Here is a 23081-nt window from a genome sequence, read left to right on the forward strand (position 1 = left end):
TCATACCTCCCACACACAATTCCATTCCAAAATTGACCACCTAGTCTCATTTTTCCTCCTCCAAATTATCCATATCTATCAAAAAAACCACAAAATTCAGCCTCTTCTCTTAAAAGACAGCATCATGGTGGTTGATTACTCAGCTTCAATTACCTTGTCTCTCAAGGAAGGTCAAGAGTGGAGAAAAAATGTACCGTCAAAGCTAGTGGACCGTCAACAAGCGTCAAAATCGGCCCTACTCAAGACACTTGGAGCATCAACCTTGTAAAAAATCCACCTTTTCTTACCTCTTAAGAGTTTTTCTTCCTTATTTGTATCCTACATGGATACTCCCATTGTAAATATCCAATTCCATTTGTAAATTAATACTAACTCTACTAACACTAACCCACTATGAAAAGTCCTATCACCTCCATTTCTCTCCTCTCTCTTTCCCCACCAACTTCTTGATAATTCCAAGCAAAAGAAATTAGATAAATTGCTGAAAATCTAACCGAACCATGGTTAGAGGAGTAACCCTAGCCTTCAAAATTTCTTTAAAAGGAGGGTGTAGCTAGCACAAAAGGGCGAGCCATAAGCAAGAGCACTATGCTATAGCTTGAGAAGCCAAGCTCAACCTCTCTAGAAGGAGCTCTTGAGTGGAAGCTCATTGTCTTATGCATGTGCATGTGTTGTAATAGGGGATTAGCAAGGGAACTCTATGCCATTGTAAGAGAGAGAGTGATAATTCAATTGCGAGTAGGAAATCTATCATTTCTCCTACTAGTGTAAGCCCAACATTTGCTGAATCAAGGAGGGTGGATTTGGACTAAGCTTGGATATTTTGTCTCCCTTCCAACGTGAAGTAATGGACAACAATGATGCGTAAGTGTCTTGGTGTTTTTTGTTAAGTTCTTGATAGCTTGTCTCTGGTGTTGTCATCAATCTAGCCATAAATCCCACATACTGTAAGAGGGCGACAGGGTGGAGAGGACTCCCCTGGCCTTAAGACAGTGATTGGGGTGGTTTTTTTTGTGATGTGTTGTGGTGAAATTTACGCAAGCTATGTGAACAAATACTAATCTCACTTTGATTTGTCATGACAGATTTGTAAGAAGGTATTAATGCAACAAGCACCCCCTCCTCCTTTCTCTCTCTTTCTTAAATATATAGTTGTGTTTGCTTGATCATTGCCGATACGTTTCAAAGCAGCCCGAGCACTATCTCTCTCTCTCTCTCTCTCTCTCTCTCTCTCTCTCTCTCTCTCTCTCTCTCTCTCTCTCTCTCTCTCTCTCTCTCTCTCGTGTTTTAGTGTGTGAGAGTGTTCCATTGGTGTTAGGGTTAGTGTAAATTCCTTGCTTGTTTGTGGGTTTCTCTAACGATTCTCCTCTTTTGCGTCCTAGTTCGCTCTTAAACTAGGTGGTGCCCCTTGTGTAGTTGGGATTTGGCTGTGGGTTTGTTGTTTTGGTTTGTGTTGTGTTGTGCCCCAGCCCCAGTGAGCAGCACGGGAGCCTTGAAGGGTGTCTAGAGGTTGCTCTTCTTGTTGCCCGCCCCGGACCGCCTCAAATTGGTGCCCCCACGGAGGACGGCTTGTGTATTTTTGTGTAGAATCAACCTTTAGCATAGTCAAGTAGTTTGCATGAATCACGAAGATTTGTATGATCCCTTCATTCCCATTGCAAGGCAAAAGGTACAAATAATTGTTAGTACTAAGTTGCAATTTCAACGTGTCATTCGTAGAATTTTAGGTCCTCTTAGGTTGGCCGAGATAAACGCTTCAGTAAATCCTTTTATTTTGCCTCTCATTAGGTACGACCTTAGTTTGGACGTCTATATTTTTGTTTTTTTTTAAGAATTAGGACATGCATAGGCCATGGATAATGGCCCAAGAATAGAGGTTTTTCCCTTTCATTTTACTCCACACATTAGAATAAACGTTGCAATTAGTAGAAAAATCCATTTTCAACAACGAATGGTGTTCATGTTTGGTGCCCAAAGAGTAGGAGAAATTCTTGCATCACCAAACCCTGTCATTCTACCTCTCATCAACTACCACACTTCTTTTGATGTACATGTGTTCATTTTATTTTAAAATGAAGTGCAGCCCGGCAAAATAGTGTGTATGTTTGTTTTTTCTTTGTCCAAGTTGTTACAAGAAACAAAAAAATGATCATTTGTTCTAACTGGGAATGTGTGTGCAGTGAAAGTTCAATCCTTAGAGATCTAGCTCTATTACCAATTGAGTTGCAGGAGCAAGTAGTAAGGCGTCTCCCTCATAACAAGAGGGTGGTGAAGTTAAGACAGAAGGTCCTACGCGTGGATTCCATTTTCCTCTTGTTGTTGGGCACTAAGGAAGACCGCGCATTCATCCAACTAGTGTGTGCCCTAAGATTGGTAAATAGAGTGAAATTTGGCGTTTGGCGAGTGCATTTCACCATTGAGGAAGACTCTTCAGGAAACTTGCGGCCAGAGTTCATGCTTCATAGACTCACATTTGGTGAATTTTTCCCTCATTTGCGTCTTATTAATAGTCTTCCTTTCGCTTTCAACAAAGGAGATAGGGAGCTATTCAGAGCTTGTCTTAATAAAGAGAGCATAGAGAAGATTGCAAATTTGTATAAATTCTCATCCTTCTCTACTTTCTATGACACTTTGTTCATAGAGACATTGTAAATCTCTTTATGCTTTTGAATGATTTAACCATAATCCTAAGGAGTTTTTGTCCAGGAATTTTGTAGCACAAGTGGAGTCTTTAAATCTTGCAAACTTGATTGGACTTGATGAGGATGTTCTTTATGAAATTGTGAGAAGGTTGCCTCACTCCAACTGTGTGGAACTCGAAGGAAAGGAGCTCCTAGTCAATTGCTACTTTCTCACGGCCTTCGACGAGCATGAAGATCTAGTTTTTATACAAACCGCTTGTGCATTGGGAATTGTAGAGCAAGTACAATTTATCACTTGTGACGTGGTTGCTCTTTTGGATCCAGAAAATGAAGTTCTAGAGATTTCTGTTTATCGCCTTAGCTTTGAAGAATTTCAACCCTTCTTAGAGCTCATCAATAGTCTACCCTTTTGTTTTGATCAAACAAATCGAGACCTTATTGAAGCTTGGATAGCTGAAGAAGAAAACCTAGAGTGGTATTTCCTCACTTCTTCATTTGCAGGCGAGTGGTTCTAAATCTCTATTGTATCCCTTATTGTAACTCGTGTTGTAATCTTTCATAATAATGGAGAGCCAACGCCAAATGTCTGGATATCCTCTTTTCTTTGGAGAGCCTGGAGAGGATGCAGAATTATTTTTAGCAAATTTCAAGATGTCTTGCTGTATCAAGAGGATAGTAACCGATCAAGAACGTGTAGAAATGTTTGAGGTGGTCCTTAGGAAAGATGCTAGTACTTGGTTTGACTCTTTGCCTGAGGAAGTTAAGGGGAATTACACAGAAGTTTTGAATCGTTTTAAGAGATACTTCTTTGATCCCCAAAACACTCAAAAACTATGGCAAGACATTGTTCCTCATAAGCAAAAAGACTTAGATGACTACTACTTGTACAAGCAAGAGTTTCTACGTCTTTGGGCTCTATGGATACGAAATGTTGCTAACCCTGGTGATGGTGCAGAATTTTTAAAGAAGGAGAGGTTCATAGCCGGACTCTTTCCTGACCTTAAGGTAAAAGTTGAGGCAGGTGCACCTGCTACTTTTGATGCAGCTGAAACTAGGGCTGCTGAGAAGTATAGGAAACTCAAGTGCTTAAGGGGAGAGGTTCCAATAGAAGGTCTTAGACCCAAAGGTAAGTCACAAGCATCAACATCGAGGGAGCTCCCTGAGGTAACGGCGGAAGTAATTGAGAAGTTGAACGAATCTTTAAGCAGCCTGTCAATTCACCTTGCACAAGCTGTAGGTCCAAAGGGACAAGCAAAGAAGTCTGAAGAGCGAGATCCACGACCTAGGAGAGTCTTGCAATGTTGGAATTGCGGAGAGTCTGGACATGGGATGTATAATTGTCCTTGGCCCCGTGGGGAGCCAGGGAGACCTAACTTGAATTACCCAGTGATGAATGCAGGTGAAGGAACTGGTCAACAACCAAGGCTTCTACAAAGGCCAAATGGACCAAGACCACCTCCACAAGGGGTAGAAGGAGTTCCACCTTTGCCAGATCCAAATGTGCATGTGGTAGAGGTGACAAATTCAAATGAGGTTGACATGGAAGCCAATGGAATTAAGCGTGGCCGAGGAAAAGGTAAAGAGAAAGAAGGAGTCACATCACAGAGTGACCATGGGCAAGGCAAGAAGGCAAAGGAAACCAAGGAAACCAAGAGGACTCGACGTCGTATCAACCTCCAAGACTTCCCTCTTGGACATGGTATGGCTCCGTACAACTTGTTGGAAGACATGAGAGGTAAGGGTCCTGATATTTCATGGCCTCAATTTCTTGCATTATGTCCACAAGTTAGGAGGGATTTAACAAAGGCAGTTAGCACTAGGAGGAAGGTAAAAGAGAGTTTTCCTGTTGTAAAAATTGCACATGCTGAAATGAACGAGGATATTACACCTGTGCTAGATTGTTACATAAAAGGAAGATTGGTTAGGAAAGGTCTAGTGGATGGGGGTGCACAAATTTGCATCATGACAGAAGGGCTCATGCAAAGACTAGGCATGCACATCCATGAGACACGTGAAATCAAAGTGAAAATGGAAAACAATAGCAAGGCTAGGTGCGTAGGCATTTGTAAAAATGTTTTTGTGGAGGCCTTTGGCATTAAGAAAGCGGTGGATTTTTATGTTATGTCGACCAAAGGAAGTGGTTATCCATTTATCCTAGGAAGACCATGGCTAATGAAAATGCGAGCTTTGCAGGATTGGGAGAGTGGGAAATTAATTTGCAGAAATGACAATCATAAGAAGGTTGTCTTTGACATGAAGGAGCAACGCCAAGAGGAGCTCCATGAAGAATCATCTCAAAGTGAGACGGAAGAAGGTTGGACCGATAGCACTTCAGAAGAAGAAAGTAGCGGCAGCATTACTGAAGAGGAGTCTTCCATCGAAGTCATGGGGGTAAGGTTTAAGCCAAACAACCAAGAGACCTCTTGTCAAGGTTTGGAAGAGGTAGGTCCTCAAGAGAACGAAGGTGTTCAAGATGAAGGGATGCTGGAAGGTATGCTATCAACAACACTTACAAAGGCTGAAAGAGAGGAGTTCAAATGTGTGCTAAGGAAGTTTCCTAGGTTTTTTGCTAAAGACTACACCGATGTGCGTGGAGTAGATGCTGTTCAACACAAAATTGAGTTGAAGCCAGAGGCCACACCTAAGGCTCAGAAGCTACGAAGGCTAGGAGTCATCAAGGAGCAGGCTTTACTCAAGGAGGTAAGAAAGCTTCTAGCAGCAGGGTTCATTTATCCAGTGGAGAATTCAGAGTGGGTCTCTCCTGTTGTTGTCACTCCTAAGAAGAACGGCAAGTGGAGGGTGTGTGTGGATTACCGTCCCCTCAATGAGGCAACAAAGAGAGATCACTTTCCCCTCCCATTCCAGGATGAGATACTAAATGAGGTAGCTGGTCATGAGAAGTACACTGTGTGCGATGGTTACTCAGGTTACTTTCAAATAGGGATTGCACTGGAGGATCAATTGAAAACAACCTTTATCACTCCTTGGGGTTGTTATGCTTTTAGAGTCATGCCATTTGGTCTGACAAATGCTCTTGCAACTTTCCAACGCTTCATGAACATGGTGTTTCAAGCATTCTTTGGAAAGTCCATTAGGGTTTTTATTGATGATTTCTGTATTTATAGCTCAAAATCATTGCATCTACAAAGGGTAGAAGAAGGTTTAAAGAAGCTCTACGACATGGGAGGTCAACTCAACCCCGACAAGTGCCACATAGGTGAGGATGAAGTGATCTTGCTCGGTCACAAGGTTTCCTATAAAGGCATTGAGGTGGATCCTTCAAAGGCAAAGGCTCTTATTGAGCTCCCATCACCGAAGAGTCTTAAAGAGGTCATCTCTTTCATTCAGAAGGTGAAGTATATGTCACGTTTCATTCACTTAGCCTCGGAGTTACTTCACCCTTTGCAAAAGTTGACACAACAAGTAGAATTCGCATGGTCTGATGAGCTTGAAGAGTACTTTTGTAACATTAAAGTCATTTTGTCAGAGCTACCAACACTCATGCCTCCTTGTTGGGAGTACACATTCTTTGTTAGCTCTAGTGCTGGGAAAGAAACAATTGGTGTTGTGTTGCTACAACAAGATCCCCACAGTACAAGGATGCGACCCATCTACTTTGCTAGTAGGGTCATGAATGCTTTGGAGAGAGACTACACAGAAGCAGAACTCATGATGCTTTCTCTCATGTTTGCGGTGAGAAAGTTTAGATCCTACCTGCTACCAAAACCTTTTGTAATTCTCACTGCAGAAAATTTGTTCCCTTGGGTGTCATCTCAAATGAATCTTAGTACTAGGATCTCAAAGTGGATTATGGAGTTGCAAGAGTTTCAATACTCTTTCAAGGTAGAAGATAGTGTGCGTGCACAATTGGCAGGGATTCTCACTTATAGGGTGCACGAAAAGGAGATTAAGGTGCCTGAAGTAAAGACCCTACCATTGCCACCACCAAAAAGTATTCCTAATGCTTTTACCTTGTTCTTTGATGGAGCTTTTCGTCGAGCCACAGGAAAAGCAGGGGAGGGCTAGTGTTGCTCAACCCAAGTGGAGAGGTGGTCATGAAAGAGAAGTTCAATCTACCAAGTTCAGCTAGCAACAATGAAGCAGAATATGACACTCTACTTCATGGTTTGAAGATGTGCATTGGCCAAGGGATACAACGTCTCATGGTAAAAGGAGATGCACTTCTCATTGTTAAACATAGTTTAGTCATTTGGGCATGCAAGAATGAAAGACTAAGGACAAAAGTTCATGCCATTCGTAGGCTATTTAATCAATTTGAGGAGGTGCAATTATATCATATTCCTAGGAAACAAAATGAAGATGCTGATTTACTTGCACAACAAGCCGTTGCATGTGTAAAAAAAGAAGTGCAGGTCATCATGGTGGCGGCTGCTGTGAAGCAACCGAGGTACCAGGGATTGGAGTCATTGGCTCCCATCATTGGCTATATTTTGGAGGGTGAGTGTCCACCAGACTTCACAAAAGCTCAGAAGAGGAGACTCATGAAGAAGGCAAGCGCATATCTCTTCCTAGAAGGCTCCCTCTATCAAAGAGGGAGGGATCAAGTATGCAGAAGAGTACCAACTATTGAGGAAATTCTAGCCATTCTAAAAGGTTTGCATGAAGAAGCATGTGGTGGTCATTTTGCCCAAGAATTAACTGTGAAGAAGATTTTGCTTGCGGGGTATGTTTGGCCAAGTCGGCATGTGGATGTCCAACATTGGTGTAAAAGTTGTCACAATTGTCAGATAAATGGAAATAGAAGGTTGGTGCATGGCCCGAGGCAAATAGTGCTTGCAAATGGACCCTTTGAAAAGTGGGGCATTGATGCTATGGGTCCTCTGCCTAGGACAAAAAATGGTAAACTCTACATTCTAGTGGCTGTAGACTATATGACTAGGTGGGTGGAAGCACAGAGTGTGGCAAAGGTAAATGAGAAAATAGTGAGCAAATTCGTCTACACTCACATTTGTTGTAGATTTGGCACACCTTTGGAGATTGTTTCTGATAATGGTCCAGGGTTTAGAAAGGGATTGCTCACAGAAGTCTGTGAAGAACTTCACATTCTACATCGTCACAGTACACCCTACTATCCCCAATCAAATGGTTTGGTAGAAAAAGCTAATGGTGTCATTGCAAGCATCATTAGAAAGATGGTGAAAAACAAGACAAAGTTGTGGGATGACTTCTTGGATGGTGCTTTGTGGGCGTATCGAACCACATATAGGGAAGCCACGGAGTTCACACCATTTCACTTGGTCTATGGTCAAGAGGCTTTACAGCCAATTGAGCTAAACATTCCAACAATGCGACTTCATGGCAAATCAGCACAAGATGATCAAGAAGCATGGATGGATCGACTTCTTACCTTAGCTGAGCTTGAGTGGAAAAGAGAAGCAGCATACGAGTGCTACAAGAAGAAAGCTACGCAGGCGAAGGAGAAGCTTGACAAGAAACTAAAGGACAAAGGCATCAATGAAGGAGATCTGGTGCTAAGGTATGACAATCGACTCGATAATCGTTTTGATGCCAAGTTTGAAACTAGATGGCAAGGGCCATACATAGTCAAAAAGGCTTTCAATTCAAGTTACTATCAGCTTATGGACTTGAATGGCAAAGAGCACTCCAGGAAGGTAAACGGCTATCGCTTGAAGCCTTACTTGAGTCGCCTTCTACCAAAGGATCTACCAGAGCAAAAGGCAACTATCTCATGTAAGTATTGTTACATGAAGCATGAGTGTAACTCTAGCCAAAATTCTGAGGGGCCAAACAATGAAGATCTTGTCAAGGACTCTGAAGCACTCTCTTTGGAAAAGATGCTCTATGATGGTACATGAATATACCATCATCCAGGGGGAGGGCTAATGATAGCCGTTTTTCGGCTCTTTTTAATTACCACAGTGAGTTACCTCACCCTACCAAAATCACCCAAACACTGTGGCTATCCCTACCATTTCACTGTACATAGGCGTGCGTGAGTCACGGGACTTTTTCCATATCTTCTTAAAAAACCCTCAATTAGCTAGTCATTGGGCTAGTTGAGCCAAAAATAAAGAATAATAAAATAAAAAAAATATAAGTATATTATGTCCCATGTGTATGTAAATATTTCTTTATATATAGGGCCTAAATAAAAGATTTTTTCATAATTATTTTGGTATTTATTTAAATATTTCTACCTAGGTGTGTGTTATTTATGCTCTGTACATTGCCTCACCATTACCACAATTTTTTCTTACCATTTTTCATACTCTTTATTCCATATAGAAATATTTTCATGTAAGCTTCTCTTATATTTGGTGTAACTCCACCCCAACAAAATCCAAAAAAACTAGTTTTATTTATGTGTATATTTTTTCACTATTTTGATTTTTCCCTTCCTACATCTATTTTGTTTTTTTTTCTAAAAAATTAGAACACCAAAAATATTTATCTTTTTATGGTAGTCTCATAATGAGAGAGATTTCTTTTGACCCCTTTATATTTTTTCCACTTATATTATTTATATTTGACATGTACATATTTTTTAGACCCCTCAATATGTGATTTTCTTAGTTGTACTATTCACTTATATCCTAATCTCAACAATATCTTCAATTATAGACCTACCAAATAAGGTCAAGGGTAGGTGGCATGCATACATGCACTATGGAGGGCTCACTCTTGGAGGTATTCAAAAGAATCATCCAAAGAAGGACCCCACAAGGACCTTTGCAGTGGAAAAAAACGGTCGGTTTTGCTGAATTTTTAAAGTTCACTTGCTCTCCGAATTTAAAACGGTGATACAAACAAAAGTTGTAGCTCGTGGGCTGAACTTTTGCCTCATATTTTTTTGAGCTACGAGCTGTGAGCTATGATTTTTTTAGTGGACCTCAGTTTTCCCATGCTATGCAGCCACAATCTCTCTTCCACTTTATCATTTTCCTCTTTCGCACACACTTCTCCACTCATCATCCCCATCTCTCTCACCACTCCTCTCTGCACACTACTCACCTTTTCCTCAACCTTGAAGAATAAGAGAAACCATGGTGAACTCATACCTCCCACACACAATTCCATTCCAAAATTGACCACCTAGTCTCATTTTTCCTCCTCCAAATTACCCATATCTATCAAAAAAACCACAAAATTCAGCCTCTTCTCTTAAAAGACAGCATCATGGTGGTTGATTACTCAGCTTCAATTACCTTGTCTCTCAAGGAAGGTCAAGAGTGGAGAAAAAATGTACCGTCAAAGCTAGTGGACCGTCAACAAGCGTCAAAATCGGCCCTACTCAAGACACTTGGAGCATCAACCTTGTAAGAAATCCACCTTTTCTTACCTCTTAAGAGTTTTTCTTCTTTATTTGTATCCTACATGGATACTCCCATTGTAAATATCCAATTCCATTTGTAAATTAATACTAACTCTACTAACACTAACCCACTATGAAAAGTCCTATCACCTCCATTTCTCTCCTCTCTCTTTCCCCACCAACTTCTTGATAATTCCAAGCAAAAGAAATTAGATAAATTGCTGAAAATCTAACCGAACCATGGTTAGAGGAGTAACCCTAGCCTTTAAAATTGCTATAAAAGGAGGGTGTAGCTAGCACAAAAGGGCGAGCCATAAGCAAGAGCACTATGCTATAGCTTGAGAAGCCAAGCTCAACCTCTCTAGAAGGAGCTCTTGAGTGGAAGCTCATTGTCTTATGCATGTGCATGTGTTGTAATAGGGGATTAGCAAGGGAACTCTATGCCATTGTAAGAGAGAGAGTGATAATTCAATTGAGAGTAGGAAATCTATCATTTCTCCTACTAGTGTAAGCCCAACATTTGCTGAATCAAGGAGGGTGGATTTGGACTAAGCTTGGATATTTTGTCTCCCTTCCAACGTGAAGTAATGGACAACAATGATGCGTAAGTGTCTTGGTGTTTTTTGTTAAGTTCTTGATAGCTTGTCTCTGGTGTTGTCATCAATCTAGCCATAAATCCCACATACTGTAAGAGGGCGACAGGGTGGAGAGGACTCCCCTGGCCTTAAGACAGTGATTGGGGTGGTTTTTTTTGTGATGTGTTGTGGTGAAATTTACGCAAGCTATGTGAACAAATACTAATCTCACTTTGATTTGTCATGACAGATTTGTAAGAAGGTATTAATGCAACAAGCACCCCCTCCTCCTTTCTCTCTCTTTCTTAAATATATAGTTGTGTTTGCTTGATCATTGCCGATACGTTTCAAAGCAGCCCGAGCACTATCTCTCTCTCTCTCTCTCTCTCTCTCTCTCTCTCTCTCTCTCTCTCTCTCGTGTTTTAGTGTGTGAGAGTGTTCCATTGGTGTTAGGGTTAGTGTAAATTCCTTGCTTGTTTGTGGGTTGCTCTAACAATTCTCCTCTTTTGTGTCCTAGTTCGCTCTTAAACTAGGTGGTGCCCCTTGTGTAGTTGGGATTTGGCTGTGGGTTTGTTGTTTTGGTTTGTGTTGTGTTGTGCCCCAGCCCCATTGAGCAGCACGGGAGCCTTGAAGGGTGTCTAGAGGTTGCTCTTCTTGTTGCCCGCCCCGGACCGCCTCACTGTATTTGTTGGCTTTGAGTCCTCTCCTACCTCTGCTAGGTCAATTGGTTTGGCTTTTTCAAGTCCCTCATAGGATTTTTGTGGTTCATTTGGATGTCTCAAACGGTTGCTCCACTATGATTTTCTAAGGTCTCCACCACCTTAGTAGACAGGGTCTCCATGCAAAATTTTATTAAAAAAATTATCGACCATTTCGGTCATAACAAAAGTTTCTATTTGTAATTTCTCACCTCCAATTAGTTACTAATGTGTCAATCAATATAGGCCTTTAAAAAATGTAACTTTTATTTGTTGTCACTTTTATCTTAAAATATTAATTTTTGTGGTGTTGGCACCTATCTAGACGTGATCATCTCATCTAAACCTACCCCACCCTCAATTTACATAAAAAATAGATGTATGCTCCAAAAATTGCTAAATATAGTAGGTATGTGCATCTGACGGCTTAGGTCAACGTCCCCAAGATCTTCTTTAAAAAGAAATCTTCAAAATTCAATTCTGATAAGCTAAGCTCACCCTAGTTAATCAATCCTTATTCGAAAGCTAGTAGATTCAATTCGTTATTCTAAAGTATGCATGTGAATGTGCATGTGCATGGACATGTATGTGCATGTGTATGGATGCCCATGAATGCCCATAGAATGACCCATATCCATGGACCCATGTGTTTTGGAAATAATGATTCTAAACATGGGGTTACATGAGGTGTAGCACCCAAAATTGGCATGTAAGGTTTAGGGTATGGGTACTCTTGACCTTTCTTGGAAAGCAAGTGAGGTTACTACACATCCACATGTGACAATATCAAGAGGGGGTTCCGTATGAAGCTAGGGGCTATCTTGGGAAGCAAGGGGAAAACTTAAGCCGGCCGGCTTGCTAGAATATATATAAAGACCCCTTCTCTCACATATTGTACACACATTTGGGAGAAGGAAGCTTTGCTGCTACTATGGCTAATAACCTTGTTGACTACTCCATTAAAGCTTTGAAAGATCAATAAGTCCAAATAACAACTAGGTAGCAGGATTTATTGTTTTCTTATGCTTCATCAAGCTATCTTCACTCTCTTCTCTCATTGAATTGGAATCCTTTGCAATTGTTACTATACTATCAATGGTATAGTTTTATTTTCCTATACTTAGCTAGGAATTGGCAATGATTACACCTATTCTTTGGTAAATTCTCTACATATACTCTATGAAATAATGATAACGATCTCATTGCTTGATTACATAATCATTTGTGTTGACCATATGCTTGAATTTTTCATCAGTGTAGCATAGATGCTTGTAGGAATTTAGCCAATCTCATTCAAATCTTTGTCCAACTAAAATGATGGATTGTGCTTGCAAGTAAATCTATATAATTAATCATGTGATTAGTGACTAAATGGATGGTATGAATACATATGACTTTTAAACTTTACAAGAGAAAAAATTTTGCCTATCCTAAGTATGAACCATTGGAAAAAAAGGGTGTGAAATTGATGAAATTACCATTCTCTAGACCTCATTGTCAATTGGTTTTTGTACAATTAGTCCTTAAGTATTTTCAAGTAAACTCTTACTGGTGAGATGGCCCCAAAAAGAACCCAAGTTAGCGAGACTTACTTGGATGAGGCTGGAACTAGTCAAAAAACTGATAAGGAAAAAAGAATCACAATGAAGGATGTGCCATTGAACTCTCCAGGCACCGATCCTACACTAGAAAATGTTAGAATAATTAAGATAATAATTTCATGCATTGCATAGACGCTAAAGTAGGAAATGGAAAAACAAGATCAAATGGAGCAAAAACCATTGCAAAATGCGGTATATGTTCTCTTTTATAATTTTTCTTTGTAGTAAAAGATTGTTTGATCGTAGTAAAGAAATGTTTTCCTAGTAGAAAAACTCTCGAACCTTCTCATCAAAATTCTATAATGATATTGTCAAAAGTCCCTTTGATGTCCAGGGGGGAGGGCTTAGCGGAGTGAACACAAAGATAATGCATGTGGGTGCACCTATCTCGTGGGTTTGTGCCCTGAATGCAAGATAAGTTTCTTTCAGGTTTTGACCACACTACGGACATTTTGGTTTTATGGGTAACTAAAGAAACTGGGAGAAATAAACTCTTGCAAAGAGCAGCTAACTCTTGGGGTTTGGATATTCTAATGAAGAAGACTCGTATGTCTTTTTCCTTCTAGGAAAGATTTTTTTGGTGCCAATTGAAATTGTTTGCAGGGTTGTCTTAAGGAGCCTGTGAAGGGAACTTAAGAAGGAACTTTATGTTATATAAAACCAAGTGGTAGTAAATAGAAAACAATATTCTCCACTCCCTATTTGTTTAGCAAAAGAAAAACTAGAGCCTCATTGCATGAAGAGTCAAGAAGTCTCAAATGCTCGTGCCTCTGAACACTATCAGAGAAAAGGCATTTAAGTTTCTCTCTTTTGGAAGATGAGATCTAGGAATGTTTATATATTCGTGAGAGATCATGCTTCCCATGTGATACACAACTATGAAACCTATCCAATGGCTCAAACTTGAGTTACCTTGTGATGAAATCTTGTCCATTGAAATTGATACTATCTTGACTATGTTTTTTTTAAAGATTAGGGCCTAATGACATACCAAGAACCCTCCAATTGCAAAGCAAATTTTGTGATGGGCGGACGGGACCTCTCACGTGGTATCAAAGCCTAGTTTAGGAAACTAGAAATCAATATTGTTTAAACATTTGAAAGAAAAAATAAAAATAAATATTGAAAGCTCAAGCTTGATAACTTACTGGAATCAATGTTCGAGGAAGATGCCAACACTGAATGTCGCAAGTTCACATTAGGGAAAATTTGGACTCACAAAGGGCCTTATAAGGAGTTTGACTTCCTCTCTCTTGTCCAAAATGGGCGTGTGGTAAAATTTTTGCAAATCAACTCTAAACTTGGTGGAGATTTGGCAGTTAGAATCTACTCTTCAAGCTCTTTCTATTGATATACAGCACGCCACGAGATTCCTCATATTTTGAAAGATTTTATTTTTGATTCTCTAGATTCTTGACGGAGTTTTCACATCACAAGAGAATAAAAAATAGAACTCTTTCAAAATAAAAGGAATCTCATGGCATGCTATTTATCAATAGCTTTAAAGAGCTTGAAGGTTAAATTCTAACTGTCAAATCTTCGCCAAGTTTAGAGTTGGTTTGCAAAAATTTTACTGCACGCCCGTTTTGGACATGAGAGAGGAAGTCAAACTCCTTATAAGGCCCCTTTGTGAGTCCAAATTTTCCCTAATGAGACCTTTGAAATAATGTATTTGAAGGTTTTTTGCTCTTCAAATTTTACTTTTTGTTGCAATATGATGAATATTCTGATGAGGGCTTCCTCTCCTCCATCAACAAGAATCCAAAGGGGATGGGATCTTGCATGGGACTGTGAATCAAGTGGTCAAAGTGATCCCTAGTTACAGGATCAAATCCATTTCTGTCCCTAAAATTTCCCCCCAAAATAAGAGCCTTGTATTTTACAATCCTCTCAAGGATGTGTACAAGAGCTACTACTTTAATGAAATAGTGGACTATAAAAACTTAACTACAAACACCTATAGGTTGTACCACTATGTTTGCGAGAATCCGGCTTTGAGAATTATCTAGCTTTTAGCAAAGCTAACCCTTCTATATATCATAATAGAATAGAGAGAGGCTTATCTAGCTTCTTAGAAAGACCAAATTTTGTATATATCTTGAATAGATAATGTGGTGACACCTTGAATCAAGTGAAATAAATGGTGTCTCAAGTTTTTTTCCTAATTTATTGAAGTTAAATTACTTAATATTGTAGTGAGTCCTAAGTTAGAATACCGATAAGTCTATTATTGCATTAGTAACATCTACTGCTTTGTACACTACCATTTAGGAGAAAATCTTCTCCTTAAGCAAGCCCAACCTCCCGATTTCAAGGGAAAAGGTGTTAATATAGAACATGATGCGGAGGTTTGGATTAAGGCAATGGAAGATACTTTTGAAGCTGTAGAGACTCAACCTGAAAATCAAACAACGCTTGCAATGTTCCGTCTCACCAAGGATGCAAAGATCTGATGGAAGCATCATTACATGTATTTGGGTGTTATGGGGTCTTCTCAATCTTGGGAAGATATAAAAAATGCAATATCGAGACTCTATCTTCCATCAACTCAGAAAGCTATCAAAATGAATGATTTTTTTTCTTTCATTTCAAAGAGACCGTATAAGATGTCACTCCGTGAGTCAATTGAACTCAAAGATCAACTCAAGCAGTTTATTGTGCAAGGGGTCTATCAGACCAAGTACTCTCCTTGGGGTCCTCCAATCCTTTTTCTAAAGAAGAAGGATGGTTCATTGTGACTTTGCATAACCTATCATGGGCTTAATCAAGTTACCGTTAATAATAAGTATCCCATTCCATGGATTGATGAGCTAGGGTAAGATGTTCACTAAAGATTAATCTTTGGTCTGGATACTAGCAAAAAAGGATTAAAGAATGAGACATTTCAAAGACATCTTTCAATACTAGGTACGGACATTATGAGTTCACAGTAATGTCTTTTGGTCTTACCAATGCTCCTGCAAGCTTCAATCGATCGATGCAATATATTTTTAGACCTTAACCTAGGTGAGTTTTTCTTGGTTTTGTTTTATGATATACTGATTTATTCTAAAGATGAGACATGTCAAGAAAAGCATGTTTGTAAAGAATTAAAGCTCTTATGCCAACATCAGCTTTATGCTAAGGAAAGTATATGTACCTTTTGGTCTCCCCATTAGGGAAATTTTGGACTTTCAAATGGGCCATATAAAGACTTTGACTTTCTCCCTCTTGTCCAAAATAGGTGCACGGTAAAAAAATTACAAATGAAATCAAAACTTTTTGGACTTTTTGGATTTAGAATGTACTCGTCGAGATCTATCCAATGATATATTGCATGCACTTAGATTCCTTATATTCTAGAAGATTCCATTTTTTGATGTGACAACTCCGTCGTATAAATGGAATCTCTCCTCACATTTCAGCTCTAGTGGAAGGGAAATAACTTCTACAAATCAACTCCAAATTTGTCAGAGTTTGGAGATTTAGAACCTACTTTCTATGATCTTTCTAATGATTTGCTAGTTGTTGATAGGTTTTTGACAAAGCGTTTATGTACTTCACCGGGTTGCCCACTTTGGACAAGGGAGGTAAAGTCAAACCTCCTTATAAAGCCCCTGGGACAAAACATGAACTACAAATGGAAAAACTATCCTTCTCTAGATATGGAAGCATCTAAGCTTGAAGCTTATCAACATATGGTAAGAATTACTCAGAAAATGCTAGAAAAACACTGGATTTCATTTGATGCTGTAACAGATGTAATTTGTTTGTTCATGACCGATTGACTTTTGGTGATTTCAATCACTTGAGTGTAGCTTGAGCTAGATGCAGATTGTTTGATGTTTTTCAAGAGATTGACAACCTCTTGTAGACTCTATGCACTAGTCGAGTCAGCTTCATCAGGTGGATTGACAATTTAATTGTAGTTCTCGCTAAATCTGGAATAAGATAGGAGTGAGGTTAGACACCCATCCTACACATCATTAATCTCTCACTTTTTTTCATAAATATGCTGGGTAGTCTTCCTCCACAAATTGAATTTTATCTAAAGCGTCTTCAAACTGTCAGGCACTATGAGTTCTGGCTCTTAAGTTTCAAGGTGTTGTTTTGCCACAACTTTGGATTTCACTTTACTAGTTTCTACTACAAGCTCCTCAGGTTTTTCTATACTCACATTGGCTAAATCAGGAGATGGTAGGAGGAAACAACCACACTGGTAGCCAATAATGGCATCTAGGCATGCCATGAACCATGGTGAAGGTGGTCCCTATGCGCCAGAGTCGCAAGAAGGTCTTGAGGCGCTCCCGGCATGCGGTCGGAGTTGCCCTCGGATCTCTCAAACTGCCCCTGAGTGTATGGATCAGCTCCAGCCAGATGTTGGGAACAGTGTGTGCCGATGAGACAGGTCGAGCCTCGAAGATGCGAAAGCAGCGGAGTCACCAGATGAACCACAATGGCAGGCCGCAAACGAGCTCCTAGCACCACTCTCTATCACTGCACCACTCCTAAGGGATGAGCTCTGTGGTGGGTTGGAGTGTTAGCCGGCCCTCTTGAATCGCTATCATCCTACTGATGAAAGCCATCTTAAAACGAAGTGCGGGGCCCGTGAGTGTGGACCAAGCTGCAACACCCAAGTGTACTGGATGTCTATAGAAAGTGGGGGCATCAGCCAAAGAATTTGAGCCAAACATAACAAAACTTCTAGGACATGTATATAAGACCTAAGAACACATGCTTATGGTCTCAAATCCCACTTTAGGTCAAGTGCAAAACTCGCGATTATTAACAGCCAGTGAATTTTTGACCTAGTCGTTTTCAACCCAGAATGCATAAAAATGCTTAGCAATGATGTCCCAATACCCCGCCATACTTAGTTTTTTATTTTTAATTGTAAATACCTACTTATGATGAAATTAGGCCGCGGTCGGGGACACCAAAAGCTATGGAATATCGTGAAATGCTTACGTTAATGTGTAGAGCTCTCACCTATAGTTGCAACGCAATAGACGCCACTGCAATGTGACAATCGGGGAGGGAGTAGAAAGCGCGAGAAGGAGAGAAGTAAGCATCGTTAGCTCACACTGTGTATACCATTACCCAAAACTTGGAAATAACTTACAAAAATTGCCTTTTATACCTTAGCCAAGTTTTTTGGTGGTCAAAACTAATAATCTGGGAGCTCTAACTAAAGATGGGTAATGACAGGTTGATACAATCTACAATCTTGTAGCCCGGCTCATCAACTACAATGATTTATCCAAAAAATAGGATTTACAATATTCCTGATTTATCAAAATGATAAGTGTGTTTACAGTGAGAGCTCCAAAAAACGATATCCAAGTTAGCTTGTTGCTAACATTCCCCCCCTCCTTGCCTGTGTCGTCCCTTGACACATCTTTATGGGTTGAAATAGTCTTCGGGTTGATGGAGGCGGCTGGTGAGGTGGTCTTTAAGTGCATGTAGAGCCTTCTTGTAAGTGATCTTTCTCTCTTTGTCTAGCACCTGCAAAACTGCATAATGACTCTATTTTTAAGCCAACTGCGGAGTAGCCTACAAATCTTGAAGTCAGGTTGCTGATCACTGGCCCAAAAATCTTCCTTCACCAAGTGAAGAATCCTGTGTAGAACGCTTCCTTAAATGCCAACATATTATGAGAGGGTAAGAACATGAATCGGGTCATACAAGATATAGAGGACTTCTTTGGAAGGTTGGCCACTGAGACCGTAGCATAAAACCTTATTTCCTTGAGGAAAGACATCCACGAGGCTCCTGCTTGCTCTGGCTCATGAAATACTTCAATGCAGGTGAGCAGCATTCGATAAATTTTGTAAAGCATAGCACATGAGAGATCAGGGAGGCTTTTGAAGAATGACATGGCGCTCGTTAGGTTTCTCACCATGTATTCTTCTATTGGCGTTCCCTTTTCTAGAGCTGGGACTCTCGGATAATTCAGCCATGAAGGCCGCTTCTTTGTCATTGCCTCATGTGCTTGCCACGCCCTTACTCTTGGTGCATGACAAAAATTTGGATCCTTTTGAAGTGCTTGTTGTGTAGTTGCTACATGTTGTGTAGAATATGTTTCCTTTTGTGGTTCAAGATCCTTTTCTTTGGTTGGATCACCTTGTGTGTGTCTATCTGTTGGTGAAGGTGGTGGGATTGGCATTGGGTGGTCATGTTGTTCTGTAGCACAAGAAGATGGTCGTGGAGACATACCACCTTCTTCGTGTTGGGATTCACATTGGTGTGTTGCTTCAGCTTGTCCTTGCTACTCCGCCGCATCCTTTGCTTTTCGCTCTACTGTTTGAGCTTCTTTCAGCTTCAATGCTTCTGCTTCAGTGTACATGCGTTCCAAAAACTATGTGGGGTCTTCACACTCTTTCCTAGCAGGGTGCTTTGTTCTTGGTCCTTTTACTTCGATGGGTACCCACTTTGCAAGGTCCTTTCCTTGAGCTTGACACGACTTCGTTCATAAGATTGCTTCTCTCTCTCAAACCTTGATTTCTTTTGTTGAGGCTCCTCTTGATGTGCCACCACTGCTCTTCTTTTCAACTCTGCAATTGGGACTCTTCTTTCCTCATTATCTGAGCTTTTGCTACTATGCCTTTGTGGAGAGCTCTCAGCAGAATCATCATCAGATTTGTATGTTTTTTTTATGGATCTTGTGACTCAAGGGGATGGTTGTGCAGACACGATCCATGTGTTCTGATCTAGGGCAGGTGGAAAATTGCATGCCATGCTGATAGCATGGTAGGCAATTCTAGTGAGTACCTTAGGTGCTCCCATATATGTTATGTTGCCCTCTTTCTTTGTTCCCTTTAGTGTGGATAACACATATTGTGCATGGTCAATGGGTTGCCTGGTTGTCAACTTTAGCACTTGTGTAAATGTAGTCGCAACTGCATGATTAGGTATAGTGTACCTTGGTGGTCTCTTTGCTAGAAAGTGGAAGTGTTGATGATATAATCTTGCAGGTTCTTCCACCTGTTTCTGGATGAGATCAGCAAATGTTGTAGCAACAGTCTCTTTCATGAAAGTGCTTGTTGTTTTTCTGTCTTTTTCCCTCATGGTCATTCCTTCTGTCGGTAGTTTGAGAGCTTCAACCACTATCTCTTTTGTAATGAGACCACTTCTAGCTTGTTCCCTTGTTGGTCAGAGATCTGGAATGTTCCATCTTCCTTGATTGTGGACAGAAGCTCATTAGCTTTATGAATATATACTCCACATGGCTCTTGGTCGTAGAACTCTCTGAGCCCAATCCTTCTATTAGCTTCTTTTGTCTCGGGCTTTGCCGACATCATAGACCTCTTTTGACAGAAGTTATAGAAATACTTGATGTCTTTCTTCACTTTTGAATCTACTTGTGGAAATTTTTGTGTTATTCTCTTCAAGCTGTTCTTTCGACAGTAGGTCGCTTTGGATATTTTTAATGAACTAGGGTCCAATTGGTATGGTGGTAGCTCTTGTAGCTTCTCCTTTCGAGAGACCCTCTTCTTGGCCTTCTCTGCAACTTGCATGGCTCCTGCTGAGTGAAGAGAGTGTCAAAATTAAAAATTTGGTAGATTTCCCTCAGAAATGCCCTTTAGTCTAAATTAATGTGACGAATTGAGTCCAATTTGCTTCAAATCAATTTTTGAACATACATAGATGCATAAAAACATGTAAAGATCAAATTCTTGAAGTCAAAACAAACAATTGCAACAAAAGAAAATAATCACGATTATTTACAACTGACTAATTTTTCCAACTTTTTGTAAATTTGACTTTATAGGCTTGAAGTATATACCAAATAGATACTCAGAGTGAAGCGTGGACTCATTTGAGTGCACATGATGAAAATGGGACCGGATTTAGGCTTTAGGTCTTTGAAACAGTAGATATAAAGAAATTTTGAGATTTTGAACTTCAAATTTGTTCAAACTTGGTTAGTGGGCTTAGGACATCATATACTTTTGTTTCATGATGGCAAAGTTGCAAATTTTCCCCATCTTGTCCAAACAGTAAATAACCATGATTATTAACTTTCATCAAATTGAACATTTTTTGGTGCAAATTGGTTCTTGGCATGGTGTAGACCTTTTGTTTGTGATATGAGGTGATTTGGATCAAAAAATGTGACTGATAACACAGAAATTAGTTTGTAAGGACTACTTTGTGTTTTTTGGCAATTTTCCAAGTTAGAAGTGATCATTTTGGCTCATACTTGAAATGTGGCATGTAATAGGCGTGTACAAGTGATAGGTGAGGTGATGATACCATTTTCAAGCCAAAACATTGCAAAAGTAAATAATTACGATTATTTGTAATCGTCAACTTTTTCTTGCAAAACTTAAAAATTTTAACCTAAACATATTTTATACACCTAAAACAAGTCCTAAATTGAATTTAGTAAAGTTTTGTGTTGTCGGTATCACTTCGTGCTATATCGACTCTGAAATCACCGATTTCTATGACCACATGGTCTATGGAGTTGGTTAGTCACTTTTGAGGCTATGGACTTGTCCGCTACATAGTCTTGAAGCAGCTCATCCAATTTTGGCCCATTTGGAGTCATTTTGACCTTGTATCTCAAATTTGACCCTTTGTAGCCTTCGAGCCATTTTTTGCTTTTTGAGAGCTTGGCTTGATTGATTTTATGGAACCAATCATATACATTGTGTATAGACCTCGCATATAAGCTGTCTGTGGAGTCAGAATCCAATTCTGGCATCTGCCAAAAACCTAGCTTTTCTACTTGGGAACCCCCTTGACCCTTGCTGAATGGTCAACTATTGATATAGAAGTGTTCTATTATGTTGGGGCATGCTACAGTTCAAGTTTCATCTGATTTGGTTGAGTTGATAGGCCGCAAGGGTCAATTTTTGGTCGTAGGTCTTTGTGCACTGCTCAAATTCTAGAGTTTTTTCTAGGGGTTTGGACTAGCTACCGGCCATACAAAATGGATCATTGACAAGTATAGAACTTACCCCTCATGTCTCATGTGAGACGACACTAAAAACAGGCAACTGTGGAGTCAAGAAAATACGCGCGAAGAAGGCCGAAAAGCTCTCTCTCCAAACGCAACAAGTGGAAATGAGTTGATTTTAGCCTACCTTGGTATCTATACTCGGACTTCCCAAACCATTTTTCCCCAAATTCCCATGTTAGTCTTACTAGGCCATGAAATCTATGTTAGACTCAAAAATTCTCCCAATCGGATTCCTGTAGCTCGTTCTGCAAGAATTCTGCAAGAGTAGGTATGGCCGTCTAATTTAGGCTTCCTGCTTCCACCTACCGATTTGATTGAAATTTTTTGTGCATGTCATTTTGTCCTTCTGATCATCAACGTATCTTCAATTTTTTTATCTAAGCTCATTTGCTATTTATTATTGGATTTTGACATGTTTATTAAAAAATCAAAGAAAATAACAAAATGCACTAAAAAAGCAAAGTGAAATCCCAATAATCAAGAAAATCCATTGAAAAACACAACTTTATTGTTTTTTGTTGGATCTCTTCATTTTTTAAGTCTCATATCAAGAAAAATAATGAAAATTAACCAAAAAAGATTAATTTTTGATGATTTTATGATGGTATATACGCTATTTACACTCATTAGGGAGATATTATCAATCAGATTCTACTTCATTCGAGTTTCACAATCCCTAACAGAATCACCTTGTTTCTGTTTAAAGCTATAGATTTGAGCTATTGTATTGTGTTTGATCCCCGTTTTGAAACAAGCAGCTACAAATCCTTGAGCTAATGTATTCAAGTCCATGATTGACCTTGGTGGAATGTTTTGGAACCATGTCAATCCTTTTCCTTCTAATGTCATTCCAAAACCTCGAATTGAGTATGGAAATCGAATATACATTATGATTTTAGCACTTGCTTAAAGCTTGCTAAGTGGTCCTATGGATCCCCATATCCACTGTATGGGGATGACCCATTTCTGAAAATCATCTGGTCTGACACGTCTATTTGGTTCAACTCCAAGTCTCCCGATAGTTGGTCCAATTTCGAGTCCTTCAAACCCATTACAAAATTTTGGAGGTCATTTGTAGGGCCATATGAAGGAGAGAAAAAATAGAGCACGTCCAATGAGCAGGAGGGCTACGTTACGTAGGAAAATACGTGGAAAGACTCAAAAAATAGAAAAATGTCCTTAAAAATTTCACGAATCTAGGATTGTGGCATCGTAACTTCTTTGCTTTTACCGAGCTGTTAAGTGCATGTGTGGTCCCATTGCTGATATTCTCTTATGGTCATTAACGTACTGGAGGGTGACCATTAAGCTCTCACAAGATATT

Source organism: Adiantum capillus-veneris, chromosome 29, assembly GCF_014529385.1.
Source record: "Adiantum capillus-veneris isolate H3 chromosome 29, ASM1452938v2, whole genome shotgun sequence".
Classification (NCBI taxonomy): Eukaryota; Viridiplantae; Streptophyta; class Polypodiopsida; order Polypodiales; family Pteridaceae; genus Adiantum; species Adiantum capillus-veneris.